General features: G+C 43.0%; 1 protein-coding gene and 1 long non-coding RNA gene across 2 annotated transcripts in view; one reads left to right on the top strand and one right to left on the bottom strand.

Annotated features, from left to right (window-relative positions):
- Positions 1–9,828: 9,828 nt before the first annotated feature.
- LOC308528307 lies at positions 9,829–11,995 on the bottom strand. The gene is made up of 3 exons (XR_013996687.1): positions 11,868–11,995; positions 10,734–10,830; positions 9,829–9,943 (listed from the first exon to the last, which is right to left on the bottom strand). It is a non-coding gene; the product is annotated as an uncharacterized lncRNA (long non-coding RNA).
- A 227-nt stretch (positions 11,996–12,222) lies between these two features.
- The window catches only part of CEMIP2 (cell migration inducing hyaluronidase 2), a 71,642-nt gene continuing 56,258 nt past the window's right edge, over positions 12,223–27,606 (top strand). The window contains exons 1-2 of the mRNA XM_081103885.1: positions 12,223–12,316; positions 19,239–19,341. The gene's annotated coding sequence lies outside the window, so the exon portion shown is untranslated. The remainder of the gene's footprint in view (positions 12,317–19,238; positions 19,342–27,606) is intronic.

The raw sequence follows: 27,606 nt of genomic DNA, 5'->3' as shown, positions 1-27,606 counted from the left end.
TATTGTCACATGTTTTATTATTATTATTATTTGCAAATGTATTTTAAAGATGTAATGACATTTCACTCCTAATCCTTCAGTGAGAAGCTCCAAAAATAAGAAAATTTTTCTTTATATGTACAACACCCCATTATCACACTTAACAAGATTAACAATAATTCCTTAATGTCACCTAATTCATAGTCTATATTCCAAATTTCCCATTTGATCCCAAATGTGTCTTTCACTGATTCATTCAAATCAGAGTTCAGTCAAGGATCACACATTGTTCTAGGTTACTGTGTATTTTAAGCCTGTTTAGATCTGGAATGCTCTCCCTCCTTGCTCTGTATAACTTTTTTCCTCTTGTGATCAGCAAATACAATCTCTGTGTGTATGTGCTCCTGTGCATGTGTGTGCTTGTGTGTGTGTATTGGGCTTGGGCGGGGGGAGGTGACTAAGGCTGAGTCTTCATATATAACATGGGCTAATCATACAAAAGTATTTAATTTAAATACTGGGGATGTTTTTTATTTCTCAAAGACAAACTGAATACTGTTTTGAATAGTATATACCATTTTCTTGAACCTCACTCTTCTCCTCTACATAGGGAGAATTTTAATCCTTGTGCTGTCTATTGCATAGGTGTGTCATGAGGGTCAAACAAGACGGTTTGTGAAAGCACCTTGCTCACTCGTATGCACCTGTAAGTCAGCATTCTTTTTATTATTTCCTCCAGCAGAATGACCTTGCACCTGAGAATTAGCATAAGATCTAAATGCTGCTGGAAGCAGAGGGGAACAAAGGAAGAAAAGTCTTCTTATAACCTATTCATCTGCTTGTTTCTCTTTCCCCTCAAAATCCAAACCCCCAACCTACATCCATGGTAGTAACTTTTCTTTAAATTAACTTTATTCAGGTGGCATTGGTTAATCAAATTATATCGGTTTCAAGGGTACAATTCCATGACATCATCTGTATATTGCATGGTGTGCCTACCACCCAAACTCAAATCTTCTGTCACCATATATTTGACCCCTTTACCCTTTATTACCCCACCCCACCCCACCCCCAACCCCTACCGTAGTAACTTTTAAAACCAAAGTTTCAAATATGCAACTTCCCTCCAAACAGCCTGAGCCTAGTATAAGCAGCTGCCAGGCGTGGCCCGGGGGCAAGGAAGAGAGAGGCAGCCGGTAGAGCTGCAGGACCAGCTGCAACCTGTTGGCATAAACAGCCCTGTCCTCCCACCCACTCCTTTCCGCCCTGCGTGCGTCAGCGCCCCGCAGCGCACACCGAGCCTCGGCGCTGCAGACAGTGTGATTTCCTGTGCGAATGAAAGTGCAAAAGGATGAATGGGTGACTGGTCGTCCTGTCACACTGGTGACACCTAGGGTCTGGCTTTAGGAAACGCCTCTGGTTCGCCGCCTGCCTTGTGATGGCAGGTCTTCTCTGAGAGCTGCTTCCCCCCAGCGAGGGAGATGCTGCGCCTTTGGCTGCAGCCCGTGTGGGCGTCCCCTGCTTTACGTTTTAGCAGTGGTTCTCAACCTTGGCTGCCCATTAAAATCACCTGGGAATCTTTTTAAAATCCTGATTTCTGGGCCTCATCCTCCGGAAATTCTGTTTCTTTGTTATGGGGTGGGGCCACAACATTAGTAACAAAGAATTTCCGGAGGATGAGGCCCAGAAATCAGGATTTTAAAAAGATTCCCAGGTGATTCTAATGTGCAGCCAAGGTTGAGAACCACTGCTTTAGCTGTTTACAGTATAATGAGATTATGGGCCCCTGGGACCTTCATGCTGGAAGAAAGGTCAAGGTTATTGACGCCAATAATAGTCAAATATGCCCTTCACACTATTGCTTATGCGCAGTTAGTGAAGTGGTTAAGAGCGAGACTTCCTGGGTTCACATTGCACCTCCTAGCTGTGTATTCTCACACACATTACTTAGCGGCTCTGTCTTAGTTCCCTCATCTGTAACATGTGGGTTACAGGGTTGTGTGGGGACCAGCAGACTTTATCTATGTATCTCTATCTACATCTGCAAAGCTGAGGCACAGAGGCTTTGAGAAACTTGCCGGAACAACAATTAAATGGTTAAGTAAGAACTTGAGCTTGGGCCTCTTAAGCTCTAATATCTTCAAGAATTGGAAAATAACTAATTTTTCCCATTGAGACTTTGGTTTTCACAGTGGTTGGCACATAAATTCTCAAATGATAGCAATTATTATTGTCAATTTTTCCTTAGGGGTATATAAATATATATATTAATTTCAGAGAAGAAAGGAGAGTGAGAAAGAGATAGAAACATCAATGATGAAAGAGAATTATTGATCGGCTGCCTCCTGCACACCCCGCACTGGGGATCCAGCCCAAAACCCAGGCATGTACCCTGACTGGGAATCGAACCATGACCTTCTGGTTCATAGGTCAGTGCTCAACCACTGAGCCACTGCAGTGGGGCTAGCATTAATTTCTATTAATACTTTATATATAGCCAATGCTCTTTCTTTTTAAAGAATTTTTTATTGATTGATTTTTAGAGAGAGAGAGGAAGGAGAGAGAGAGTTTATTGTTCCGCTTGTTTATGCATTCATTGGTTGATTCTTGTATGTGCCCTGACTGGAGACTGAACCCACAACTTTGGCTTATCAGGACGATGCTCTAACCAACTGAGCTACCAGGCCAGGGCTCAATGCCCTTTCAAATCACCTTTTTTCTCTTTTTAATTTTTTTTCTCCTTGCTGAAGCAGGCTTTACTTGATTTTACCTGTATGAAATATCAGTAGAGGAATCTTGCCTCTGGACAGCTGTGTCCCACAGAAATAATAACAGAATGGGTACAGAACCATTTGACAAAAGTTACTTTCTCTTGTAGCGTAGGAACTTTTGGTCAGAATTCAGTCCCTTAGTGGTTCTGAGAGGAACTGCTCTTACTGGTTTTTTGTTTTTTTTTTTTTGCTCGAATCCTTTTTCTTCCTGAAGACTCAGGATAATTAAATGTCAATAGACATTTATTCTAACCCTCCATCAGATGCTTAGCGGTAGCCTCTGCAAACACACAGCCGGGATGGCATGCTCTGGGGGCAGCTTGTTCCATTTTGGAAGCTCTTATTATTTACTTTATTTATTTATTCATTTATTGGGAGCTGAGAGCTATTGCCAAACAATCGCCTGTCTTTACTTTCCACTGAGGGATACAGTGGAAGGTAAAGACATCACGTTCTTCATAAGACAACCAGATTCTGCATCCTTGATTTTCTTCCTATTGATATCACTTTTGTCCTCTGGAGAAACAGAACAAGGTCAACTCCTGGTCCTCACAATAACCTTCTTATACTTGAGGATGGTTTTCTAGTTGCCTGTGCGACTAACATTTTCCTTCCAGGTTTTCCTTGTAAAGATAGTACTTTAGCTAATATTGGCAGATGACCTAAAGGTGATAAAGAAAGTGCGTCTTATTTATTTTCTCTGAGTCTCAGTTTTCTTATCTTTGAAATAAGGATAATTATATCCAATCGGTAACTGAAAAATTGAGTTATTGTGTTACTTGTGTGAACTAGAATAAATAGGTACACGTATCAGTGCGTGTTAATAACATTAAGTATCTTGAACTGTATGCATATGTGTACCAGGTACTCTTCTATACGCTTCACATTTAACTCAACTGTCATAGTAACTCTGTGGGGTGGGCACTATGATTATTCCCATTTTACAGATAAGGAAGCAGAGGCACAGAGAGCTCAAGTAACTTGTCCAAAGTCACACAGCCAGTAAGTGGTAGAGCTGGGACTTGATCTGAAGCAGTGTGGCTCTAGAACCCTTGCTTATGTGTCTCTGGTTGGTAGCCATTTTTATATTGGGAGAGATGAGAGAGGGAGAAGAGTCAAATGTGTAGAAGGTAAAGGGGAACTTAGAGATTGAACTTAGAGCCTGATTTGATCCTGTTTTATTTTATTTTTTAAATATATTTTTATTGATTTCAGAGCAGAAGTGAGAGGGAGAGATAGAAACATCAATGATGAGAGAGAATCATTGATCGGCTGCCTTCTGCAAGCCCCCTACTGGGGATGGAACCTACAACCTGGGCATGTGCCCTTGACCGGAAATCAAACCTGGGACCCTTCAGTTCGCAGGCCTACACTCTATCCACTGAGCCAAACGGGCTAGGGCTCATCTACTGTTTTAAATAATTGTCTTCAGTTTGAAATTTAGTCTCTCTGGTTCACAGTCTGGCCTCAGAAGGGGCTTCCTTCTTCCCTGATTGCAGCTTCCATCCCATTCAGCCCCTACTCACACGTGCCGGTTCTCTGTATATCTCGTTGTATGGTTCTTGGCAGCAAATATCTGTTTTCATCATTTGTTAGTTTCTTAGATTGATTCAACTTACAATCATATTTTTTCACTTAAGTGTGGCTTTCTTGGTGTAATTTGGTTTCTAGCCATTTGCTTCTCCAAATCAGTCTGCTAACCTGGGAAATCACAGTTTCAACTCAAATCACAAACAAGGGGATAATTGCCTTAATACATCCAGAGCTTTTACACATCAATGAGAATAAGAACAACAGCTTCGGAGAGAAATACATGAAAAGACACTCATCCTCAATTATTATTAGAGAAATATATGTTCAAGTTATGATGTTTTTCCCTAAGGCAAAGATAGGTACATAGCTCTTTATCTGTGTTTATGTCTACGATCATAAGTTCTGCTGGTGAGACCGTAGGAAAATAGGTATTCTCATATGTTGCTCTTGGTAAAATATATTCGCATAGCCTCTATGAAAGTCAAAATCATGAATGTGTACACCCTTTGTTTAGGTCAGTTTCTCAACCTGAGCACTAGCAACATTTTGGGTCAGATACTTTTTTGTCCAGTGCATTGCAGGATGTTTAGCAGCACGCCTGATGCCGGCAATACCCATACCCACTAGGACAACTGCAGTGGCTTCTAGACATTGCCAAATATCCCCTCGGAGCAAAACGTTGTCTCTAGCCAAGAACCACGGATTGAGGTTTTTTTTATTGCTGCGTAACATCTACCCCAGTCTTATTGGCTTGAAATAACAACGATTTCATTTATTCATGATTCTAAAATTCAGATTGGACCTAGCTGGGCAGTTCCTCTGCCACTCTTGCCAGTGGTCACTCATGTGGCTTCATTTATTTGGTGGCACTGGCTGAACTCAGCGAGGGGACTGAGATGGCTGGGGGTTCTCTCTCTCTACAATGAATCCCGTCCTCTTTCCCCACACACGGTCTCTCAGTATGAGAAGAAAGTGAGGGCATGACACTCTCTTCATGTGGTTTGCCAGCAGGGTAACCAGATTTTTTACATGCAACTCAGGGCTTCCAAGGACACGGAAGTGAGAGCTAACTGGCCTTCCTAAAATTGTGGCTTATTTTCAGCTAAGCAATTTTTCTACATTTCTATGCAAAGTGAGGAATCTGTCCAGAAAGTCACCTTTGTGACTTTATCTTATTGATTTATTTGGTATCTGGATAAGACTACTTCAAGTAGAAATTATGCAAAACGTTTGCCATTGGCCTCTGCTGGGTCCACAGTATTCCAAGCCTGGATTCCCTGGTCCTCAGGACTTAACCTGCCCTGGCCCTTCCCTTTTCACCATCTTCTCAAATTTCTGTTCTTGGGATTAACATCCTTTAGATCTTAGCTTAACTATCACTTAACCTGTATTCTCTGACGTTATCCGGAACACCCCTTCCCCACCCCAGCTCCGACAAGTGGCCAGAACCACCTGTGCAAATACTTGGAAGCCTCTGCTTACATCACTGCCATTGTTGCCTTGGCCAAAGCAAGTCATTCGGCCAAATCCTGATTGAATATGGGTGGAGACCTCACAAGAACACCAAGACTGAGACATGTGATTCACTGAGGGTCATCAGTGTAACTTCTACCCCTCCTATTATTCCTAATTTTCATTATCTCCTTTACAGAATTTATCACAATCTGTATTACCACTTGCTAATTGGTTTACTTGTCATTTCCCTTGCTAATTGGTTCACTTGTCACTTCCCTTCTATTAGAGAGAGGAATCCCTGCTGAAGTACATTGGCATGTGCTGCCCTATTCACCTCCAGAATCTGTCAGTGTTTGGCACGCAGGGCAACACTAAGTGTTTGTTGAATAAATAACTGAGCTCGGAGTTTTCTAAGCTGTGTTCAGCTCATTCACAGAAGACCATGTGACCATGGAGAGGGCTGAAATTCCTCCCTTGGTGTTTAAGCACCTTGTACATTTTGACAGTGGTTTTTTTCTGAAGAAGAAGAAGAAGAAAAAAAAACACCCTTCAGTTTAAAGGTGTGGAAAATTCTTACATCCAAATGGAGCATAAAATCAGATTTTCCTACTTTTGCCATTTTATAACATTTTTTCATTGTACTTCTAGAAACTTGGGAAATATGTGATGACTTTTGTTAGTTATAATATTTTAAGTAATCTTGATGATCTTTCATGTTCTTTTTGGGGGGGGGGCGAGAGATGTAGAAAAGGATTTGTGGAATTCAGATGGACTGCTGATAACTTCTGAGAAATTAACTGTGGATTTTTGAATCAATGGTGATCTCAAGTTCCCTGGAGACTTCTTTTGTTGCCCTGATATTTTGTTGCAGGGATATATTATTATTTTTTCTTATTTTTTAGTTTTTAAAAATAACTATGGAAAATGCAGAAAGTTTTTATACAATATATTTTGGGGAAATTTGACAGCTATGAATTTATGCAAATAAGGTACCACTCTTGCATTTCCTTCCTAATTATTCTCCTTTGAAGAGCACATAGGATCCTTAATCCTTCAAGGTAAAGTGGATTTATGCTTCTTTGCTGGTTGTCCAGAAGGGAGGAGTAGTAAGGAAGGGATAAAACCTCAGAGATAATGGATGATTTCAGGATATTGCTATCATTTTAAATTAAAGTCTATATACATACCCAGCTTTCTCAATTTTTATACAAATTCACTCTTTAAAATTGTTCAGTACACATCTATATGTGAACATGATGAAAAGAAGTTACATTTCTCAGTGTATTTCTTCAGTTTACATATATCAGGTAGTCCTCATACAGCAAACATGAGATAGTGGTGGCAATATTGCATATACCTTAGGCATCGTAAAAGCAAATCTTAATAAAAATAGTAGCAACTTTGTTCTAGTTGAGTGACCCCAGGCTACTCATTTCCCTTCTCAAGGACAGTGTCCTCAACTGTGAGAGGAGGCAATTGGGGAAATGTCCCTTCCAGTTCTTGGGTCTGGGTGCCAGCAGCAAAGCAAAACCACTTACGTAAAGATGCCTGTTTAGGCTCTTACAATAGAAAAATACTAAGGATACTTAACAAATACTAAGGGTATTTGTGCAAGTTTTGAAGATGTCAGATGGGAACCAGGATGGAATCAGGAATCACCTTTTTCAGGTCACGTGTTTGAATGAGAAAAAACGAAGGAGGCTTAATTCCTACTTACCTAACAGAACTTAGAGGCCTAAAATAAATAAATAACATTTCCCTCTGAAGAGACCGTGCCAGAGTTTTAGCTGTGGTAGGGTTGCTTACATCACACTCTAAAGCAAGTCTCCAGAAAGTTTAACTGGAAATTTGTGGTCTTCCTAACAAGCTGATGAAGTGTGAAAATGAGTTAGTTGGATGGAAGGACATACAGAACGAAGAGATGGTTCTGTAGCTACTCAGCTGAGCCCGAGCAGAGAAAGGTCACACTAACATTCTGTAATGTTACTGCACCAGGTCAATGGGGGGAGGGAAATTCTTCTAAGTCTTTTAATAAAGGTGAGGGTGGCAAACAGCATATCAACGCCTTCCTAGTAAAACATTAGTCACCTGGAGGATCATTTCCATGCCCACACACTCAGTGTAACAGGGAACAAGTATGAACAGGAAACCATGATTTAAAAGCAATCTGCTCAGACCCTCATGGAATGAAACACTGCTTGTTGGAATTACTAAGTTCTACAGCCTGAGAGAAAACGAAGGGGAGGAGTGGGTGACAGTCAAGCGAGGTTTTGTCTTCAAAGGATTTGAGCTGGGAAACGTAAGCAAGCAGAGGCACTGAGTGCTAAACGCAGAGGTGCGCAGACTCTCCCCTTTCCGCTTTCCTGAGGGCTCTGTGAACTCCTTTGTCATCTACTCCGCAAGGAGTGTCACCGTGCAGAGTGAATCTTTGAATCTTCAGGTGGCCAGTCTACCGGTTGTGAGGAAGCGGGCAGGACAGGAATGTCCGGGGTAAGATCTGTTTAATAATCATAGCACAATGTGGAACAGTTGTGGCAGATGTGTATACAGGACCATTGGAGCTGAGGGGAGGCCCAGACTGACCCTAGAGTGTTTATGGAGGGGGTGAGATTTAATATAGTTCTCAGGAGATGAAGAGGACATTGGCAAGTATGGTACAGGGTTGGGCCAGCCAGGGTGAAGGATGGGAGAACTGCATTTTAGAGAGATGAGGAAAGGGAGGCGCCTATAGAGCCAGGGAAGTTTGAAAGAATAAGACATGTTTGGAGCGAGGCTGCTGTTTCCCACTGTGAAAAAGTTTCAGTCCTTGAGGTGATGCTCACTACATGTTTCTCATGGCCTTTCCCTCCAACTGGATCCCTGGAGCCCTCGGTTCCCTATCACCACAAAAAAAAAAATAAAAAAAAAAATGATTGTGAGAGTACGATTCCAATTTAGCCAATCGTGGAGTTGACCAGAGGCACCCATAACACAAGTTGCTGAGCACTTGTGGGCTGTGTAGCTAAGCCCCTTACCGAATTACCAGATTTAATTCTCATAATGACTCCATGTGCTAACTACTCTCATGGTTCCCATATTAAAATGAAGGAACTGAAGCAGAGAGAGGCTAGGCATCTTGTCTGAAGTCCTCTAGCTAGTGAGGTATGGATCCTACTTCTAACCTAGGCTATCCGACCGAAGGGTGTCAACTCTGCGCCAGTGTGTTCTGCTTCAAGAATGAGTACCGCCACCACTGGAAAACAAAGCAAAACAAAACAAAGTATGCGCATCCCACTCATCCTGGGGCTGCTCCCCTCCAACGGAGAGGACAGCACAACAGTGAGGGTGTCCCATGTTGTGTAAATGGATGACATGTTGACCAGATCTGTCTTCAAGGGAGGGCATGCGGCCCAGCTCTGAGTGCTGCTGGCAGCTGGCCCTCTGAGGGACTACTTCAGCAGCTGAGTCCCCTTGCCCAAGGTCATGCCACTCCGCAGTGACTGATGCAGGAGGGCATAGGAAGGTTTAGCCATGTGGGCCCAATACTTCTGAAGGGCCATGCTAGCTTCAGGGTCTTCAGGGGGTCGGGTGAGCCTGTTGTAGGGCCCACCCTGCAGCTCAACTTCCCCCTCTGTCCCATCCTGCTTCCACAGGTGCCTACCACTAGAGTATTCTTTAATGAACATACTGGCCCTGGATCTCACGGCCTGCTTCCCTGGGAACCCAATTGGTGACGACATTAATGCCATTGACCAGAGAGATCTCTGGCCACTCACTTTGTTCTGCCTCCTCTGCAACTTCCTTTCACATTAATTTCCTTTGATTTTTTTTTCATGTTCCTGATAAATATATAAGAACAAGAGTTTATAAATTATCAAAGGTAGGCTACAAAAGATTAACCCGCTTTTTTTTTTTTTTTGGTTTAATATACTTTATTTAGAGCAGTTTTAGGTTCACAACAAAATTGAGCAGAAGGTACAGAGATTTCCCTCTATCCCTTGCCACCCTTCCCCATTAATGCATCCATTTCCTTTGTTTTTGGCAATAGATGTAGAATAAGGAAGTAAGACCTCTTTAAAACCAAAAACTTTCACTAAAATAATGTATGTGAGCTTAATTGTTATTTTCAATGTTTGAGGGATTGACAGGCTTGATTCCAATAGGCTCTTGCTGTGTGTGACCTTAGGCCAGCTCCTTAAACTTTTCCAGTCCTGGTGTCCTCGTCTCTAAAATTGGAATAATAATTATTGGGAGGATTAGATAACAGCCAAGCAAAGTGCCTGGCACTTAATAAAGATTCATAAAATGGGCATTGTTTTTTCTGTAAATTTGGCACTGCACAGGCCACAGGTGTATTTGTTTCCGGTGGCTGCTGGAACACGTTACCACAGACTCGGTGGCTTAAAACAGTAGGCATTCGCTCTCTCATGCCAGAAGTCCGGGTTCCGTTTCACTAGGCTGAAATCAAGGTGTCACCAGGCCTTTCCCCCTCTGGAGGCTCTAGGGGAGAACCCTGCCTTGCCTCTCTTCCAGCTTCTGGTGGCTGCTGGCATTCCTTGACTTGGGGCGGTATCACCCCAATCTCTGCCTCCATGGTCACATTATCTTCTCACCTGTGTGTGTCACATCTCCTCTCTGCCTTCCTTTTATAAGGGTACGTGTGATTGCAGCTAGGGCCCACTTTGATAACCTAGGGTAATCTCCCCAAAGGAAGATTCTTAATTAAATCCCATCTGCAGACTCTGTTTCCATACAAGGGGATATTGCCAGGTTCTAGGATTAGGATCTGGTATCTGTGGGGGCTATTTTTCAGCCACCATCCACGGTGACACCATTCCTGGCCTGTCTTTATAAGGCCTGGTCTGAAACATTTCACCTCTGAACCACTAGAATCCTTCCAGTTTGTCATTCAAAACCATCTGCCTTATTTTTAAAGTAAATTATTACTATTTTTAATCTCCACCATATGATATGTTTATTGATTTTAGGAAGAGGGAAAGGGAGAGAGTTATTTACAGTTGTGGAACAGTTGTAGCAGATGTGTATACAGGACATGGCCATCGGAGCTGAGGGGACGCCCAGACTGACCTGAGAGTGCAGCACAGGAAATCATCTACAGTGAGAGAAAAACATCAATGTGAGAGAGAAACATGGATTGGTTGCCTCTGCTCAGGATCTAATCCTAGGTCCACAACCTAGGTATGTGCCTTTATTGGGAACCCGCCACCTTTTTTTTTTTTTTTTTAAATATATTTCTTTATTGATTTCAGAGAGAAGGGGAGAAGGGGAGAGAGAAAGAAACATCAATGATGAGAATCATTGATTGGCTACCTCCAGCAGGTCCCCTACGGGGGATTGAACCTGCAACCCAGGCATGTGCCGTTGGCCAGAATCAAACCTGGGACTCTTCAGTCCGCAGGCCAACGCTCTATCCATTGAGCCAAACCAGCTAGGGCGGGAACCCACCACCTTTTGATGTTCAAGACATTCCAACCAACTGAGCCACACCTCCAGGGCCCATCTGTATTGTTTTCTGAGAACTTTCCTCCCTCTTCCAGAAGGGGCAGTGGCTCCCAAAGTTGGGTGTCTCTTTAAGCTTTTAACTTAAAGCGGTTCTCAACCCGTGGGTCGCAAACAGTGAAAATACATCCTGCATATCAGCTATTTACATCACGATTCATAACAATAGCAAAATTACAGTAATTAAGTAGCAACGAAAATAATTTTATGTGGGGGTCACCACAACATGAGGAACTGTATTAAAGGGTCGCCGCATTAGGAAGGTTGGGAACCACTGAAAGGTCTCAGCACTGAACCGCACTGCCATTTGGCAAGGCTTTAATTAATTCAAGAATGCTCTCTAGCTCTGTTTCTCAAACTTACATATTCCAGGCCCCTCTGATTCAGTAGGTGTGAGGTCTGGGAATCCAAAATTTTCCAATGCCCCAGGGAAATCTTATCGTCAGCTAAGATTTAGAAACATTCAGTCCTACAAAGTCCTGAACCAAAATGTTTGAAATAGGAAATTCTCCTTCCCGCCTGCTGGGTGTGTCATGGTTACATGACTGAGTTTTTAGTAAAAGAAAGAAAGAAAGAAAAACCAACAACACAGAACAGAAAACTGAACAATCCTATTTGGACTATACTCACTGAGAGTTCCCTAACGGGAAAGCTTCCAATTCCGAATTAAACAGGGAATGACGATGGTCCGGATTTGGCAATTCTGCTGCTGTCACTTGCTCGGAACCTCGTGGGTCTGACATCCAGCCCCGGCCGCGCCCAAGGCTTTTCCTCCGTGACAGCAGCTCCAGCGAGGGGCGTGGTGGTGGTGGCTGGGCTACCCCAGTCCGGGTGGGGGCGGCCATACAGGGGCACTCAGACACTGGGGTGGGCCGGGGAGTGGCTTTCAGCGCCACCCCTGCGAGCGGCAGCCATTCCAGAGAGGCGCGGGCAGGGGGCGTGGGGAGCCGGAGGTGTATTTATCCTGCCTTTAGGACGGGGAGCTGGGGCCATTCAGAGCTGCCAGAAGGCTGTCCTGACCCGAGAGCTGGCTGGGTCTTCGGAAAAGGACTAAGAACCCAGCGTCGGTGGTTGGCCAGGTGGGGGCGGCAGGGGTGCGGTGGCAGGACGAACAGAACATTTGCGGGGATTGTGGGAGTCCCTTTGGGGATGATGGGGCGCAGAGTTCGGTTCAGCCGGGAGCGGTGAAGGTGCGGTGTCCAGCTCAGCCATGGGGTGATGGGGACGCAGTGTCAGCCTCGGCTGCAGGTGATGGGGTGCAGAGCCAGGCTCGGCTGCAGGTGATGGGGTGCAGAGCCAGGCGCGGCTGCAGGTGATGGGGTGCAGAGCCAGGCGCGGCTGCAGGTGATGGGGTGCAGAGCCAGGCTCAGCCGAGAGGTGAAGGGGGCGTAGGGTCAGATTCAGCCCGGCGAGTGCGCGCGGCGCGGCCGGGTAGGAGCTCGCAGCTGCAGCCGGGGCGCGGGTTGGGGAGCCTTCCCCCGCGGCCGTGCCCGGGGGAGCGGTTCGCGGCGCCGCAGAGACGGGCTCCAAGTGCCCGCGTCCCCGGCTCGCGCGGAGCCGGTGTGGCGGGAGGAGCCCTGCGCAGCCACCGCCTCCTCCGGCCGCAGGCTCCTCCTCTCCCCCCACCTCCCTTGTCTCGCTGCCCGCCCGCCCGCCCGCCCAATCCGCAGCCTGGGCCCTGGAGAGCCGGGTCGCTTGTCTGGCCGGCGGAGGCAGAGCGCGACCCTAGCGAGCCGCGGCGCCCGCCGACCAGGGACAAGCGCGACTCCCGGGAACCCGCTCTGCCCCCGGCGGCCGCCTCCTCTCCATTGTCGCGGGGACGCTCCGGCCCGCGCCGCCCCGGCCGCGATTCTCCTCCTCTTCCTCCCGGAAAGTCGGACGCCTGCTCCGGGAGAGCGAGCCGAGGCCCCCTGCCCGCGGCTCGGGGCTGGAGGCGGCGGCGGCGGAGGCGGAGGGAGTGCGCGTCACTCCCGGGAGGACAGTTGCACCTCCGCTGAGGCCGTGGCTGCCAGTTGCCCAAACGCGGCGGCGGCAGCGGCGGCGGAAGGCGCTGGGGCTCGGGGGCTCCCTGGCCATGGAGAGGAGAGCCGGACCCGGGGACGCCCAGAACTCGGCCCCGTCTCTTTGGATCTCCGTGTAGGCACCTGAATTAGCCGACGCTAAGCGGGGGAGGGAAAGGTAAGAGGAGAGGGGGTCCCCCGCCCCGCCTCCCTTGCTGCCCCCTGGGGGCCACTGTGAGAGCGCGGACTGCGGTCCCCCGCACCTTCCCTGCTCCCGGCGGTTTGGCATGTGGGCATTTCTGCTGAGATGGAAAACACCCCCCTCCCCCTTCCCCCAGCACCCTTTCCTCACTGTCCCCGCGCGCCTCCTTTCCGCCTCTATGGATGGGGAGGAACAAGATACCCCGGAGTAAATCCTCCCCGTAAGAAAGGGTCTTTGGGAACCTTTGGTCTGTGATTTCGTTCGCTGCCTTTCTCTTTTCATTACGTCTCACGGGGAAGGAAACAATGGACCTTTGAAAGTCTGCGTGAACAGCCTCAAACTTTCTGGAGAGGTCTGGGCCGGGGGAATAAACCCCACAGGAAACCCCACAGTGAAAGGTGGATGGAATGCGTGTTGCAGAGTCTCGGCTTCAGGGCGCGCGCGTCTGCCTTTGGGGTGATCTTTGTCTCTTTACTATTCCCCGCGGTTGGTGGGCCCCCGCCCCCTCCTCGCTTTCTGTTAGTGAAAGTAAGGCGCGGTTTTAAAATCCGTGCAGCTCAGCGCAGGACTCCAATCCTGGCTTTCCAACGGCGAGTTGTGAGGTCTTGGCAAATGAGGGGGAATCGTGAGGACCCCAAAATGCTGCAGTTAATGCTGGTTGCTGCATCCCTTGCAGTACAGCGTAGGGCCCCGACATCCCTGGATGCTCTCTGCTGGGGGTTGAAGTGTGTCACTAGACTTCGCTGTGGAGCAGAAACCCTTCACTTAAATTCTCCACGTGAGGTTAGGAAAACAGACTTTGCTGTATGTCTCTTTCATGAGCAGTAGGGTTTAAGAAATAGAATGCCTAAAACTTGAAGAACTTTCATTCCGAATAGGAGCCACTCACCGCCCGTGTTCACTCTCCTTGCTTCATTGTGACAATGCATTTTGATCATTGCACGTGCTGAGCTTGTGGGGACGTTGTCTTCCTGAGCTTTTCCCAGAGAACAAAGTGAAGATAATGTGAGGAAGGGATAGAGGAAGGTTTCACCTGAGCTGAGGGAGGCCTGAATCCTTAGGGCAGCCAGGCATGCCTGTTGGAAATGGCTGTGTTAGAAACACATTTAAGATACTGAGCCCTAAGGTTCTTTGGTTGGCTAGAAAGGAGCTGTTACTGTTTGCTTGACCCTTGAAGGGAGCTTGCAGTTTTCCAAGTTGTTCTGGGCATCGCACTCCGGTTGGGTGCCTTTGATTGGCTATTCAAAGGGCTCTTTCGAGTTTGCATTTCTGGGCAAACTGAAGAAAGTGCAGCACTTCCTCTGCTTGGCAAACATTGGGTAGCACCTTTTGGGGCTTGATGTGAAAATCAGCCCCCTCTGCTTTCTGTGAATCTGCACAAAAGGATAGGTCAGAGTGTGTGGGAGTGGAACCAGGAAGTCTGTCTTCTGGCTTTCAAGTCAGCCCCCCCCCCCCCCCAATTTTTTTTATCTGATGAATGTGTGTTTATAGCCTCAGAAAATTGAGGTGAGAAGTGAATTCTGAGTCATCACCTGCTCTACTGGAACAGCCTGTGCTTGAGCAGCAAGCTGAGGATGGGTCACTGTGTGTGTGGACAGGAAGTGGAATCAGTGACTTCTTACATGATTTCCTTTGTGACAACTGATTGAGTGACTCTCCCTTCTTGATCTAGCCTGTAACCCACAGATTTTCAGGAGTCTCAGGTTTCACAACTGGAAACCAGAATGGGACAACTTCTCTTTCTTGTTGCAACTGACCAAGTCCAGCCTGTTCTCTAACAGCTGCTTTGGAAATAGAAGACAGAAGCAAGGGGGTAAAGTAGTTGTGGGCCAGGCTGAAATGGAAAGGCTGTTACTTACTAGCTGTGCACCTCTGGGCAAGTTTCTGAAATTGAGAATGATGATGTGATGACCTACACTAAAGAGGATTTTTAAATGATCACTATGAAATTCACAGTGTAAGACTCACCTGGGATGCTGTATGTAAATGTGTACCTTGTAAAGTGCTGCGACATAGAGTAGTGCATCATCCACCCTCTCACCCACCATCCATTTAACTAACAATTATTCATCACCTATTGTGTGTCAGGCCCTGTGGAAGCAAACTGAATGCCCACCAGCTCTGTGGAGTGTTCTTGTTGTTTGGGAGGGGGCGTTAGATGGAGTGGTTGAAGCGTGGGAGGTCACAGGGAGCGACCATAGTGGCTTATCTACAAAGGAAGATAAGACAGTCTCTGCTGTTGAAGAAATGAGTCTAGCCAAGGAGAAAAGGAAATGAACAGTGAGAAGGCCCAGTAAGCGTGTGTTTATGCACAGGATGCTGTAAGAACCCAAAGGAGGACCAGAGGTTTTTTTGGGGGGGAGGGCATAGCAATTTAGTGAAATATAACATGTCCTAAATCAGACAAAATAGTAGAGACTGAAAACTCTGTCAAAAGTACCATTTTGAAATGTAAAGATTGGAGGACTTAAAACCAGAACTGAGTTTAAAACAAGACTCTGACAATTGCTAACCCTTTGCTATTGGGCAAATCCCCTAATTCTTCACACTTTGCTTCTTCATCTGTAAAATGAGTTTAAAATACTCGGTGGAATTCTTCGAGGTTTAACTTAGATTTAATATGCTGTGTATGCAAGCTAGTGTCTTTTGGTATTAAAAGGTACTTTCAATATATGTTCTTTTTAAAGCTATACGTATAAAAAGTTGTAATTTAGTCTAATGGATCTCAGTCACTGATTTCTGTTTTGTTCTGAATAGTGCAATTCTTCAGACTTGAGGTTAGCTATTGTTCCATGGCATTCCTCACTTGTTCAGACATCCCAGACACTGGAGATCTTTTCATGGCGTTTGGGTTGTGAGCACTGATTGGAAGGATGGGCTGTCTAGCATAGTACATCGATTGAGAGGGTCTTGTCTGGGTCTGTTCTGTCTTCACCCCGCCTCCCAAAGCAAGCTAGCCCTTCTGCTCTCCTCTATCCTAAGTGAATGAATAAAAGGAAGAGAAAGCTATGCATTTGCATGGTTGAGACCATAAAAATCACCCCTACCAGCTGGGTAGTAGACTTACCGGGGTGATCGCTTCATAAGGTATGTAAATATCTACTCGCTGTGCTGTACACCTGAAATCAATATGATATTGCATGTCAACTGTAATTGAAACATAAGTTTTAAAAATCACCCTAGTTTTTTCTATTTGTAAAGAGATATAATTTTCAACTACACAGTTAAAGAAAGGCTGTTCTCAGCAGCAGCTGCTGTCGGTGAAACTTGAATATTTCAGCACTACTTGCGTTAGTATACTTGCCTTGATTCTTGCCTTGACGTGAACTGAAGCTCATCTGACATTTTAATAAATGGCCAGTGAGAGAAACCCATGCTCAGACATTTAAAACTGTCCTGTGAAATGTGACTTTTTTGGGGGGGTGCGGGGAGGGCAGTATGAATGTAAATCAGTTTTCAGATCAGTGCTACACATGCTGAATCTTAGCATGTAGTTTTAAAGGGCCCTAAAAGTCATACTAAAACGAGGAAGTTGAGACCCAGAGAGGCTCACTAATTAGGTAAGGTCACATAGTAAATTAATGGCTGAGCAGGGACAAGAACCCCTTTGTCCCTATTTCTAGTCAGCATCCCCCCCCCCCCCCCCAGTATACTCTAACTTGTTACTGTTAGGTTTTGTTAGCAGTTTAGTGATTTTAATGGCGAAATAATTTGCATTTGAGCTTAGAAACCCATTGCACCCAAGTTTAAGGCAGATACTATAACTTCTTTTTCGTTCGGGAGAGTTTACAGATGATATGGTGCATGTAATGGGGTGTTGTTACTTGTAATACATTTCTGTCAAACAAGAAACTAAGCATAAAAATAATGTTAGCTTTACTTGCATATTCTCTAAATGGTAAAGACATTTCAAATATTGTAGAAGTGCTCTTTTTTTTTTTTAAAGAAACAAGTTCCCGGAAACTGTGTCTCAGTGGATCATGAACTTTTATTCAGGTTGTGTTATGAATCATAGTGTAAAAGCATAAACAATATGTTTGCATGTGCTTTTCTTTTTTCCTTATATTTGCTTTGGGAAGCCTTTAATGTTGGTTGTCACGAACTATATTTAGCAAATATTTTATTGCATTCCTAAGACGTGCAAGGCAGTGTACTGGTTGCTGTGAGCAATACAAAGATGAACGAGGCATAGGATCTTTATTAAAACGTCTCTTTAAAAAATGTGAAACAGTCTCGGAAGCTATGGAAAGACTTAAAACATAGAATTGCTGCCTCCCAATGAATCAGTTCTTTGATCTAATAGGCAAGTCTGCTTCGAAATTGTTATTATTAGACTAGCCTTTTAACCAGATTTTTAACAAGACATTTGTTTTTAAAACATAAAAACAAGTGGATAAACATTTTACATTTATTTTATTGGGGCTCTCTCTTAGTTTGGATAAGAAGTAAAAATTGGGCAACACTTGATGGAATTTTATATTATGAAAAGTTTGCCTCGGAGAGCTGTGATGGTCTTAGCTTTAATATGTTTTTAATAAATGGCTTTAATGCTGCAATTGGAACATTGTTTTCTGAAAGGGTTGCAATTTAAGACAATCCATATTGATCCACTGAGAAAAAAATTGGCCTTGTTGACTGAGTTTGATGTGTATCTTAAAACATATGAACATCCACCACAAACGAGATGTCCTGGTCATGTTCGATTACCAAGTTTCTCCAAAGAGTGAAATTGCTATTGATTTGGGGGCTCTTGCCTAATTATTGGGTTGTACTTGGAGACTATAGACTTTCTGTTGTCACAATGGACTCTACTAATAGTGACTTACTCTCCTGAAGAGTGAATAGCCAGTTTCTTTATGTTCAATGAGGTTGGGAATGAATCATTAACCTTTTAGGGATTGTGAAGATTAAGTTTAGCACAAAGATAAATGCCTGATTTCTGTTTCAGAAGGAATGAGAAAAATGAGTCATTGTTTGGTTTTCTTATTGTGGTTAAAAAAACACAACCACAGGACATTGTTTTTTAATACCATCAGTGCCACCACCATAAAAAATAAATTTTATGAGGATTTAAAAAATACTGCACTTCGTTAATGTAAAAGATGTGGCTTTAATTGTGTTTTTAAAAAATCCTCACCTGAGGATATTTTTTCCATTGATTTCTAGAGAGAGTGGAAGGAAAGGAGTAGGTGGGGGGAGAGAGGAAGGGAGGGGAGAGAGAGAGAGAGAGAGAGGAACCTCAACGTGAGAAAGATACATCGATTGGTTACCTCCCGCACATGCTCCAATCGGCGCTGGGGAACCTGCAACCGAGGAATGTGCCCTTGACCAGGAATCGAACCCGTGACCCCTTGGTCTGCAGGCTGATGCTTAATCACTGAGCAAAACTGGACAGGATGCTTTAATTGTTTAATAGGTGTTTCATGATAGCCATTCCCCAGCCATCCGTGGCATGCTCACAGACAGAATCTGGTAGGAAGTTGGGTGTGTATGAAGGGCTAGCTGAAAAGGTCGAATGAGAATCGTCTTCTCAGCCTGGTTAATGACCTCTTCTGATTAATGTCGTTGCTGCTTTTCCAAGTGCCTGCACTGATTTAGACACCCCTGCTCTTACCATGTGGCTGGCTTCACAATGTATGGTTAGCTGATGGGTAACTTTTTCCATCTGCCTCGTTCCCATGTCTGAGCGTGGCTTTAACCTTAAAGCACTTCTTGCTCCCTGTTTGTGCTTGTGGCATTTCAGCTCATCACGCAGCCCCTCTTCGCCTGTTCTGCTGACCATATTCTCTTCCTGTTCAGCCATGGAAAGTCCAGCCACCACTTTCGTGTGAGAATCACATTCCTTAGAAGGACAGGGACTCTGACGGACTGTTTTGTATTTTGGCCTGGAGCTCATTTGCAGGTGAGTCTGCCTGCCAGCCTTCATGAGGCTGTTGTTTTCCCCCACATTGGTCATCGCTGGACAGTCTGGTGTCATTTTAGTGGCAGGGTTCAGTGGTAGATTTCAGTTCACACGCACAAAGTAAGGAAGCTATTAGCAGCAGCAGTCTGATTATATACATTTGGGTAAGTTTGCCAGGGCTCTTAAAACTTTAAACTCTCTTCCATTCGTAGGGATTTAATAAACGCTGGTGATTACCTCTAGACTCAGTAGCCCAGTGCCTTTGCCCCAACATGCATAGCAATTATTTGCTCCGGTCATCTCCTGCCCCATCAACACTGGCCTTCCAGCTCCTTGAAGGGAGAGATCATGCACATTTTTTTGCACCATTAGGGCCTCCCCATCATCTAGCAGAGTCCTTGTCTCATAGGAGGTGCTCAAGCCTGAATGTGTTCTCCCTTTGGCAAGACTTTACCGTTGGTGGTTAATGTTATATTTAAAATAGGCGGTGTGTCGTAGATATGAGAAATAGTACCCTCGAGTTCTGATCCTGGCCCTGCCACGAATAGAAACTTTGCTTTGATCCTGGATTGAGTAGCTCTGGATCCCTTCAGTCTGCACATCTCGTTATTCATCTGGAATATTTCTTAGTCTGGAAGGCATGTCAGAACATACTCATTAAAGTTTCCGATTGTCACTGCATTTTAATGTTTGTGTCTCAGTGGATCATGAACTTTTGGTACGTCTGTACCTAATTATCAGACACATCTCTGTCCTCCTCCCCCCCACCCCGCCTCCTTACCTTTTAACATTCTACCAACATAACTTGTCTTGGATCTTTCTCCTTGAGAAGTATTTTAAAGCTTTGTCCCTGGCGCTTGGCAGAGAATTCAGCACTCAGGCAGCTCTGCCCTTTGCTGTGACCTTAATTAAATCAGCCTCCCTCAGGTCAGACTTGGGTTTGGGTTCTTTCTTTGGAAGACCAGCTGCAAGGCTGCTGGCTTGCCCGCGCCTGCCATTGTGTGTGTGCCTCTGCACAGCCATCCGTCACTGTCAGCAGTTCCTCCCCGCCCGCCGGTGGGGGGCAAGGCCCATGGGGGGATGGTCTAAGGAGCATTGGGAGGGAGAAGAGGAAACAACAGCTTTCCAAGGGAAAGAATTAGGGAGAAAAAGGAATCTGAGGAATAATCATGGGAAAAATGTAAACCAAGTGAAAAACAAAGACAGGTAGGTAACAGGACCCTTTTCTTTCTCCAGTTTTTCAAGTTGACAAACAGTCTTCCTCCAGGTTTGTTAATCCTTTAATTATTTTACCCAGACGCCTACATACTTTAACTTAATTTTTTTTTTTTTTGGATGGGCAAAGAATGTTAGATATTCTGCATGGTCATCCTCTGTGTACATTGTCACCCTGTTGGTCTGTCGATCTGTATTTTCCCCTCCTGCTTCTCTTTTGTTGCCCATGATAATGTTCTCCTGCCTTTTTGCTCTATCAGCCATTTTGGCTTTAGGATCATACTTTGCATGGACATACTTAGCAGATCTGAAAAAAAGAGACAGGATTAATGAGTTATTTGGTGGCAGAAAAATCAGACATCTGCCTCATGTACCTTGGATAAATGAGAAATAAATGAATTAAAAGTATTTCTTTAAGTTCACTTAAAGTATTTAACTTTAAAATCAGGAAAGTATTTGCTTGGTTTACTTTGGGTATTAGATATTATAAATAAACACTTTGTTTTGAGGTATCCATATTTTAACAGATTTCAATATAATTTGCTGAGGATATATTTACTTTTGTGATTAACTCATTTGCTAATCTGAATTCCTTAAATACAGATCCATTAGCATTTGTTGTTTTCAACATAAGCAAACTCTTAGTATTTTTAGTTAATTTTTGTTTTCCAGGGATTTACTGTATCTTGACAATAGTTTTCTAGCAAAGAGTACAATATAGCTTAACTGAAAAGTGAATTTCTAAGCAGGAGAAAACTAATATCTTCTGATTTTAAATAATACTTAGTCCAACTCACATACTTATTCCAGCTCAAAGGCTTAATGGCCCCCGATTTTTATTTTTATTTTTTTAGTAAGTGTAGGGTTTTTAGGACTCTATGTTTGAAATATTCCTCATGATCTCTCTCTATTACATTCTAATAGAGTTAGTATATATTAGGAAAATTTCCTTTTGAAGGAGGAGATAACGTAAACAATACATGGTGCCAAGCTAGAAGTCTGGAGTATATTGGTGTTTGTATATAATAGTAGCTTAATTTTGGGGAATATCATTTATCAAAAATGTCTAAATTCCCCAAGTGGAGAAAGAAGGTAGGGGAATGGAATTAAAAATTTCTCAGTCCCTTATCCTTTCACTTCATTGAGAGAGGCTTATCATGAAAGGTTGGTGCATTCTTCTTCTAGCTCTAAACACTGGCCTGGGTATGACCAGCTTAGTAACAGTGAGCCAGGATCAAAGTAAGTAAACTAACTGTGCAGAGTGTCTTATTTCTTGGGGACATGCCAGATAGTTAGCTGCAGGTGATAGTGACTCATCTTGATTTTTAAGAGTTGAAAGAAAAAGACAACAGGGCTAAGATAAATACGAATGCATGGTAATAATGGAGAATGTGTCTTGTGCAACAGTGTGAAGGCACTGTCCTATCTAGAGATTTGGGACTGTGCTTACACAAAACCAAGCACATCTCTGAATGAAAGTAAACTTAATCTCCCCCCACCCCCCATCTGTCTATTTTCTCACAAATAGCTATAGGTTTAGACCTGCAATTTATGCTGAATTCCTGTGCAGGCAATGATTTGACTGATGTAAGCTCTTTTTAAATCTTGCCTACACTTGTTATGAGAACATATTTTTGAATGAAAATAGCCAGGCTGGTAATAATAGTCAGGATGCTGATACTCTCAAGTTTTTTTCTTCTTCTTTGATCAAGGACATTATTATTTTTTCCCCTTTTTAAAAAAATTGAATTATTTATTGTCTAAAGTTTTAAATATATCTCCTTTTCCCCTGATTGACCCCCCTCCCCCCAGCTATTCCCACCCCTGGCAAGCCCCCACCGTCCCAGCGTCTGTGTCCATTGGTTATGCTAATATGCATGCATACAAGTCCTTTGGTTGCTGTCTAACTCCTCCACCCCCCCCGCCATTTGTCTCTGAATCTATTCTTGTTCATCAAATTATGTTGATCATTATATCCCACATATGAGTGAGATCATGTGGTATTTATCTTTCTCCGACTGGCTTATTTCGCTTAGCATAATGTTCTCCAGTTCCATCCATGCTGTTGCAAATGGTAAAAAGTTCCTTTTTTTAAATTTTTTTTTATAGCGGTGTAGTATTCCATTGTGTAGATGTACCACAGTTTTTTAATCCACTCATCTGCTGATGGCACTTAGGCTGTTTCCAAATCTTAGCTATGGTGAATTGTGCTGCTATGAACATAGGGGTGCATATATCCTTTCTGACTGGTGTTTCTGGTTTCTTGGGATATAGTCCTCGAAGTGGGATTACTGAGTCAAATGGCAGTTCCAGTTTTACCTTTTTGAGGAAACGCCTCTCTTCCACAGTGGCTGCACCAGTCTGCATTCCCACCAGCAGTGCACCAGGGTTCCTTTTTCTCTGCATCCTCGCCAGCACTTGTTGTTTGCTGATTTGTTGATGACAGCCATTCTGACAGGTGTGAGGTGGTACCTCATTGTCGTTTTGATTTGCATCTCTAGGATGATTAGTGACTTTGAGCATGTTTTTATATGTCTCTTGGCCTTCTGTATGTCCTCTTTTGAAAAGTGTCTATTGAGGTCCTTTGCCCATTTTTTGATTGGATTGTTTATCTTCCTTTTGTTAAGTTGTATGAATTCTCTGTAAATTTTGGAGATTAAACCCTTATCTGAAATATCATTGGCAAATATGTTCTCCCATGCAGTGGGCTTTCTTGTTGTTTAAGGACATAATTCTTAAAACAGTATCCAAACTGTAATTCTATAGGTTACTGTCAAAATCATTGCCTTTTCATCAGGTGTTCAGTATGGTGGGGCCAGTATGCTTGGCACAGCACTGAGCAGTGGGACCCTCTGTGTGTTGGGTTGGAGGAGCTGGATGATTTGGGGGACGGAGCGTATCATTGCCTACAGGGCAGATGCCCTCGCCCACTGTGTGTAAGTGCTAAGCATGCATGGAAGTGAATTTGTCTTCTATTTTAGCAGCTCAGCAGTTAGAAAGAACATGAAAACTTAGCTCTTTAAAGCACCTTTATTAGTGTTGAGTTATTGCTGCTATCTCTTATCGAGAAGACTTTCCAGACTTTCCCTTTGATGATAGCATTTATTGGATGTCAGCGTAACGATAAAGTGGAATGGAACACTTTCTTCTGCCTGTGTGCCTACTGCATTTCATGGTGTTAAATTATTACAAAATATTGTGAAAGGTTGAGCTTGTCTTGATAGCTTGCTGCTCTTTATCTTTAGAAATCCTATCTGGGGTTGTTAATACCTTTTACCCACTAGATTGTAAACTAGGATTGGATTTTGTAAAAATTAATCCGTTGACTTTTTGCTTGAAGTAGTAAATTTTTCCCAAATCGGAGCAACTGATACAGAGAGGTTAGACATATTTCTTAGAGCTTCTAAGAAATGTTGAAGAAGGATTAGATGGGAAATTCCAATGAGAGAGAGAGTGTGTGTGTGTAAGAGAGATAGAGATCTAAGGTCAACAAGCATTTATTGAGTACCTACTGTGTGTAAGGCCCTGTGAGAAGACTAAGATAAGTAAGACATTCCTGCTCTTAAGAAGCTTACAGTCCAATGTAGGAGATTGACAGGTACATGCATAATTGAAACATAAGGCAGAAAGCAAGATGATCTAATAAGTTTTAAACAGAGGACAGGGAAATACAAGCAGGGAATTTGTGAAATCCTGAGAAGGCTTCATGGATGAGATAGCACCTTGTTTGAAAATTTTAAATGAGAATATCTGAATTTTCTTAAAATCACTTCCTTTTTATAGTTCACCCCCGCCCAATCAATCATGATCTCCTTTACTGTTTTTGAAATTTAAAAATACTTTCAGTGATTACTTATTGTAATGTACTACCAAATAAATTAATTGAATGCTCCTGGCAACTGTATAAGTCCAAGTCCCTCTCACCCTGAGTTACTATTTAAGGTTATACACTCTTTATCTAAGAGAATAATTTTATTTAAAATGACAGCAAGTTTTTAAGGTGTTTTTTTGTGAGGGAAACTGAGAATTAGACAAAAGTACTAGGTTTTGAATGCTTCCCTTTTTTCAGCATTTGCATTTATACCTTGTAAGTTGGTATGATGCTTTCATACTCTTAGTTCTTTCATTATCTACTTTAATTTTTTGCCTAAATTCCCCATGAAAAGTTTTAATTCCATGATTTAATTTTTTAAATTAATTACTGTATTACCAAGCCTTTTGGGCTACCACTTTTTACCATCCAGGGTAAATAAGTACAAGATATCTCTTTCAAGGAACATCTAAATACCAAAGTTATGCTTTAAAACCTGTGTGGAATTTCTTTCCAAATTCAATATGAATGACTTGGGTTATCTCCCATTTTGGATTGGGTTTAGGGATTTAGCACCGGCTGTAGTAGCTCCTAAAATATGTCATTAAATATGGATGTGTTCCTTCAATATGGTATGTGCTTTCCACTAGAAATGATGGGCAACGTAAACACATTTACAGTGTGTTAAGTAAAAACATTGGCCTGTAACAAAAATTTTAAAATGACACCTAATAGTACTCTCTGTGAAGTCTTGAAAGCCAGAGGAAACACTTCATCCTCTTTCCTCTATTAGGTTCTTGCTTTGTTCTCAAACTCAAGCAAGTGCCGCAAGTATTAAGAGCCTTATGGATTGGACAGTCCTTGTTGAGAAAGCCTGGGATCCCGACCACACCGTTTTCACAGTATTTCCTTGGTCAGTTTCACTCTGCCTTGAATCAAGTGATTTCAAATTGCATTTAGGAATTGCACTTCTTGGGGATGCTGTAAATCTTTTATTTATCCTCCCCAGTTTCTACCGCAATCCTCTAATGACCACAAAATCTCATGTTGCTTATTGAATGAGGGAAATGTCATCCCCCCCCACCATGAATAATTAAAATTTGTAACTAGCAATCAATATATTTTAAAGTAATCGATTCATACTATTCCTATTGTAAACTCATAAATGTAAAGTGAAATTCTAAAGCACTGTATGTGTATTTTATATCTTTAGAAATCATAATAAATTGAGTAAATTAGCATACGTATGATTTTTTTGATAATAAGATATGTATTCTTAGAAAAAGAATGACTTTGCTGCTTACGCATTTTTATGGTTTTCAGTAAAATAGAGCTAATGGGTTTAGAACACGTGTAGGAAAACATAGTTTTCCAGAAGGGTTATGGGGAAAACACAACCGTGATTATTTTTGATTTCTTGACCATTTTAATTTGGGGGTGGACACCATCTGAATTTTCATGGTAAGATACCCTTTTGTTTGTGTGAAGACAGAAATTATTCCCAGAAGGAAGGTGGCTTCATTTTGCCTCTCTGCCTTTTATTGAATTTCGGGTACATCTGGTGACACATTATCTCCCACAAAAGGCCACTCCAGCCTTTTAAGTAGCACCCTTTCTCACCCTGAAACAATGAAGTATCAGATGATTGCAGCCTCAAACAAAAGATTTCCACTCGCTTTAGAGCACATTACAGCCCTGATTCCCTCCCACCCTGGCTAGGCTGGTCCTCTAGAATTTCTGGTTTAGTCTTTTCTTCGTCAATAGACCATCATAAAAGGGGACTTTTTCATCCTCATTTGTTCCAGCAGGATGTATCCTTTAGTTCATTCTGTTCCTTGGCACAAGCAGTCGTTTCTTCAATAGCACCTTAAATCCCATTGCTTTCCCTTTGTCGTGGAGCTTAAGCTTCATAAATAATTGCTTTTGTTCAGAAATCACGCCGCACACACCGAGTGTTTTTGACAGGCACACTGACACTGAGAATGCCCTTTGCCCGGTGTAAAATCAGCAGCAATTCCTGATTAGATTTCCTTTCTGTCCCCATTCATTTCCAGGTCATTTGGGTCCTGGGAACGCTTGTTTGTGGCTTCTCTAATGACCACATTTTGTGTTAATGGATTCACTGTAGTTTAGAGCCATTTGGAGGTACCCTCAGGACTAGGATCTTATTCATTGTTTTGGCAGAAATGGAGGAGGATTAATTATAAGGGAATTGAATGAAGTCAGGTGACTCTGAGACACTCTAGTTGTTGAGGAAGGGAAGTAATGGAAGAGGTTGAATGTCATGTTTCTGAAGCCATTGAGCATGTTTTAATTATCTACAGCCATTGCAATAAGAACAGTATGTGGCATAGCACCTCTTTCTTTCCTTCCCTCTTCTCTCTCCCTCCCCCTCTCTCCCTTCCCCTCTCTCTCAGCAAAGAAACAGTAAAGTTTTATTTAAAACGTTCTCTTTCATTCAAAAACGTATTACAATAAAGACTATAAAAGATGAAAAGGACTGTCTTTTGCATGCCAGCGTCTCTTAGATAGGAAAGATACACGTATAGTCTATTGAACTTTTGCGTGAAGAATTTCTGAAAGAGTACTATGCCCTTTCAGCACAGTTCTAGCTACATCCTTACGAAACGCTCGCTAATAAACATTCTAGGTCTCAGTTTCTCGTGTGTAACATGGGGATAATGGCACCCACCTATACATTGTATTACATGTATTAGATTAGATGAGTCAATACACAGAAGGTGTTTGGAACAAGACCTGGCAGTAAGTGCCCTATGAGCGTTAGCTATTTTTTAAATCATCTTAATATATATATATTATATGTATATATATATATATGTATATATATGTATATATATGTATATATATGTATATATATATATATATGTATATATATATATATCTTAATTAACCACAATATTTGAATGCCTACTACTTTAAACCAAAATTTGAGGATTTAAAGAGATAATATAGACTTTAGACTTCTTTCCTAAATGAATTCACAGTGTCTAGTTAAGAGATAATACAAGTAGCCCAGCCAGCATGGCTCAGTGGTTGAGCATCCACCTATGAACCAGCAGGTCACAGTTCCATTCCCAGTCAAGGCACATGCCCAGGTTGCTGGCTTGATCTCCAGTGTGGGGCGTGCAGGAGGCAGCTGATCAATGATTCTCTCTCATCATTGATGTTTCTATCTCTCTTTTCCTCTCCCTGCCTAAAATTATATTTTTTTAAAAAAG

This window comes from Myotis nattereri, assembly GCF_964212035.1.
Source record: "Myotis nattereri genome assembly, chromosome: 12".
NCBI lineage: Eukaryota > Metazoa > Chordata > Mammalia > Chiroptera > Vespertilionidae > Myotis > Myotis nattereri.
This window is presented reverse-complemented; position numbering and strand designations above follow the sequence as displayed.